General features: G+C 47.0%; 1 pseudogene; it reads right to left on the bottom strand.

Moving 5' to 3' along the window:
• Positions 1 to 788: 788 nt before the first annotated feature.
• Positions 789 to 1,919, bottom strand: LOC116477454 (glutamine synthetase-like; annotated as a pseudogene).
• Positions 1,920 to 4,694: the final 2,775 nt, after the last annotated feature.

Raw genomic sequence — 4,694 nt, forward strand, 5'->3', positions numbered from 1 at the left:
TTAAGTACTTTAAATATATACAGAGTAAAAGTATTCAGGGAGCGCTGTGCTTGTATAACTGTTACCATATTATCATCTTTCCAAATAAAATAAATGCAAATTAAAATCATAAGACACCATTTTTTCATTTGTCAACTTGGCAAATATCAAAAATTTGCATAATACTATGTATTGTCGAATGGGCATTTCTATACTTTGTTGTTGAGAGTATAAATTGATACAGCTTCTTTGGAAATAAATTTATCAATATCTATCAAAGACTTAAAGACAGGCCAGGCGCGGTGGCTCACGCCTGTAATCCCAGCACTTTGGGAGGCCGAGGCGGGCGGATCACGAGGTCAGGAGATCGAGACCATCCTGGCTAACACGGTGAAACCCTGTCTCTACTAAAAATACAAAAAATTAGCCAGGCAAGGTGGCGGGCGCCTGTAGCCCCAGCTACGCGGGAGGCTGAAGCAGGAGAATGGCGTGAACTCCGGGGGGGCACAGCCTGCAGTGAGCCGAGATTGCAACACTGCATTCCAGCCTGGGTGAAAGAGCAAGACTCCGTATCAAAAAAAAAAAAAAAAAAAAAAAAAAAAAGACTTAAAGACATGTATCTCATCTGTAAAGTGAGAATGAAAAAAATCCCTTGATCCAGCTATTTCCTTTTTCTTTTCTTTTTTTTTTTTTTTTTAAAACCTTGATATTCCACCGTTCGAGTTACAACTGGGACAACTGGGAGAGGGGGAAGAGTTGGAGTGGGATGAAGAACTAGGAAAGGCTCAACAGCTGGAGGTCTAGTCCACTTAGTTTTTGTACTGGAAGGGCTCATCACTGGTTTCATTGGGAAGACACGTGCGGATGAGAGCTTCTGTCACCAAAAAGGGGTCGCAGTTGGCAGAGAGGCAATGATCTTCAAAGTAACCCTTCTCCTGGCCGAGAGTCCGGGGAATGTGTATGCTAGCACTACGATTGGCTACACCAGCAGAAAAGTCGTGGATGTTGGAGGTTTCATAGAACCCAGTTAGGCGTCGGGCATTGTCCAGGCCTCCCTTGGGATCATAGGCGCGGATGTGGTACTGGTGCCGCTTGCTTAGTTTCTTGATGGCCTTCTCAATGTACTTCAGGCCATTATCCCCCCGCGTGGCCTTGGTGCTGAAGTTGGTGTGGCAGCCTGCACCCTTCCAGTTCCCAGGAATGAGCTTAGGATCAAAAGTTGCTATCACTCCAAAGTCTTCACGTACACGATGCAAGATGAAACGGGCCACCCAGAGATGATCTCCCATGCTGATTCCTTCACAGGATCCAATTTGAAATTCCCACTGGGCAGGCATGACCTCGGTATTAGTCCCTGCAATCTTGACTCCAGCTTACAAGCAGGCCCCGTAATGGGCCTCCACGATGTCCCTGCCATAGGCTCTGTCTGCTCCCACATTGCAGCAATATGGATCCTGGGGCCCCCGGGAAGCCGTTGAAGGCCAACCAAAGGGGTGCCCATCTGCCCCCATGAGGGTATATTCCTGCTGCATGGCAAACCAGGGGTGCTTGTTCCTCACCATGTCCATTATCCATTTACAGGTGTGCTTCAAATTGGTCTCTGCAGGCTTTCGATTGTACTTGAAAACGTCACACAACACCAGCTTGTTAGGGTCCTTACGGAAGGGGTCCTGAAACATGGCAGCAAGCATGAGATACATGTCACTGTTCAGACTGTAAAGTACTAGAGCCATCGAAAGTCCCCTCAGGCAACTCTTCCACACATTTGGGCTCACTGTCCGGGGTCCGGGTCTTGCAGCGCAGTGCTTCTCCAGTACCATCGATCCAGATATACATGGCCTGGACTTTCTCAACCTGAGGCAGGGACGTGTACACCTGCTTGATGCCTTTATTTAAGTGGGAACTTGCTGAGGTGGTCATGGTGGAAGGTGTTCTGGCCGCCGAGCAGGCAGGGGCGGTAAAGGTAGGCCGTGAGAACGAGGTGAGGAGAGGAGAGGAGGTCGCTGTGCTGCTCACACACTCTGCTCTTCTCCCACTCTTGACTCTCTTTCTCTCTCTCTCTCTTTTTTTTTTTTTGAAAGACAAAGTCTGGCTCTGTCACCCAGGCTGCAGCACAGTGGTGCAATCTCAGCTCACTGCAACCTCCGTCTCCTAGATTCAAGTGATTCTTCTTGCCTCAGCTTCCCAAGTAGCTGGGACTACAGGCGTGCGCCACTACACCCAGCTAATTGTATTTTTAGTAGAGATGGGATTTCACTATACGTTGGTCAGGCTGGTCTCGAACTCCTGACCTCAGGTGTTCTGCCTGCCACAGCCTCCCAAAGTGCTGGGATTACAGGTGTGTGCCACCACGCCCAACTAGCTATTTCAATTCTAGGCTTTTACCCCTCACAACTATATGTGCTCATATATATGTACAAGAATACTAATTAAAGCATCTTTTGTAATATAAAAGACTGGAAATAGTTATATAAACTGTGATATGCCCATACAATGCAATACTATACACCTCTTAGACTGGGTGTGGTGGCTTATGCCTATAATCCCAGCATTTTGGGAGGCCGAAGCCAGCAGATCACTCACGGCCAGGAGTTCGCGACTAGCTTGGCCAACATGGTGAAACCCCATCTCTACCAAAAATACAAAAATTTGAGGGACTTGGTGGTGCACTCCTGTAGTCCTACTACTTGAGAGGCTAAAGCAGGAGAATCATCTGAACCCAAGAGGCAGAGGTTGCAGTGAGCTGAGATTTTCACACTGCACTACAACCTGGAAGACAATGCAAGACCCTGTTGGAAGGAAGGAAGGAAAGAAGGAAGGAAGGAAGGAAGGAAGGAGAGAAAAGAGAGAAGGAGGGAGGGGAGAGAAAGAGAGAGAGGGAGGGAAGGAAAGAAGGGAGGGAGGGAGGGAAGGAAGGACTGTATAGCTCTTTGAAAGAATAAGGTGGTACTATAACTATGGCCATGGAAAGATTTTAAAGGTGTAATTTCAAGGAAAAAAATACAGACTGTGCAAAATAGTACCATTTATGTAAAGGGGCTGCATATATGTGCTTACCTATATTCATAAGAAATATCTATGGAAGGAATGAAAAAAGAACCAGTTATTGTGATTGACTTTAAGAAGTGGTGGGGTGATCCAAGAGTCAGGGGTAAAAGACTCACCTATGTCTTTTTACTACGTGCATTTATTATTTGATTGAAAGAGAGAGAAAGAGAGAAGAGATGCTTCCTACAGTCTGGAGTGGTTTGGGGAGGTCCCCTGGAGGAGGTGAATTTGAACTGTGTTTAGAAGAATGGGAAAAACGGAGGAAGCGTAAATGAATTCGAGTTATGCAGCCTGAGACACAGGCATCAGCTAACTAAGGATTAGGTAATTTCAAAACACAGACAAGGGGCCCCCAGTTCCAGAGAGAGACCTGCCTACATGCCCAGCTGAGCCTCCTGGGTTCTGAGAAAGCAAGGGATTGGCCCTGCTGCTGGATGAGCAGGTAGGACTGCAGAGAGGTTACTACTCAGAGGACACACAGGTAAAAGGAACAGAACTTCCTTCTACTGAAGGTCCTTACTAACAATGAGCACCTGGTCAGGCATTCATTCATTCAACCGATCAGTTTATTTATTTCCATTTATTTCAATAAATACTGCGTGTCTACTTTGTCCAAGGGTCTGGAAAAGCAGTTATAAGGAAGAAAACAGAGATCCATACAGCTGATAGTCTAAAGCAGAAAGACCAATATTGAGCCAACAATTATACAGTGTGTTGCAAAAAGGGTGCTGTGGGAATAGATAATCAATGAGATAGGTATAACCCTTAGTCCACATAGTCGACAGTACAAGAAATGCTGACTTGCCATCCTCTATCAAAATCAAATTAAGACTTGTAACCAAGCTCTGCTAGGAAGTGTCTAGCAAGCCGCACAGCTGACTCAGACAGGTGCATCTGGGGAGGCTGCGGTGGCTGTGTCTGTCCCTGAGTGCCTGCCCTCTTTGGAAAATAAGGACATCCTTCATCAGCCCAGGGCCCCACTTAGCCTTGGAAAACAACTAGGTTTCTGGTCTGTGCTCGTTCTCCTTGGGGGGCTAGCACGTTAGAACAATAAGCCCCATTTTCTCCTTCCATCTTACATTGAGACTGAGACTTCCCAGGAGAGCCTTGGACCTCTAGTGGCTTTCACTATAAACCTGGGGGCAGCACGTTGCTGTGTGGAAGATACCTCCTCTCTGAGGACTCCTCTCATGAGCGCTTCCTCCTCCTGCCAGCATTTCTTGGACTCCAGCATAAGCTTCCCGTTTCTGTCCCCCTTGGTTCCTTGATGTGGTTGAGCATAGCCAAGTACTCAGCTCTGTCTCGGGATTCTCAGGAATTCCATCAGCCTCATGGTGTTCCTTTTTCCCTGCTCCTGGAGGCAAATTATATGCAACAAAACCTAGAACTAGTCTTGTGGATTTTCTTTGGTGGAGGAGCATAGACCAATGGTTCCATGTCCAGGCTCCAGAATCAGACAGAACTGGGGTCACACCCTGGTATCACCCCTCCCTGCTGAGCCTGTCTCCCCAGCAGTGAAATGAGGGTAATATTCCTCCTACAGAGTGTGGGGTGGTGGGGGTCTACATGAGGTGGGCATGTGTCTGTACAAACGTGTTTATCATTGCCAGCCACTTTTTTTTTTTAATAGACACGAGGTCTCACTATGTTGTCCAGGCCAGTTTTGA

Source organism: Hylobates moloch, unplaced genomic scaffold, assembly GCF_009828535.3.
Source record: "Hylobates moloch isolate HMO894 unplaced genomic scaffold, HMol_V3 SCAFFOLD_11, whole genome shotgun sequence".
Taxonomy (NCBI): Eukaryota; Metazoa; Chordata; class Mammalia; order Primates; family Hylobatidae; genus Hylobates; species Hylobates moloch.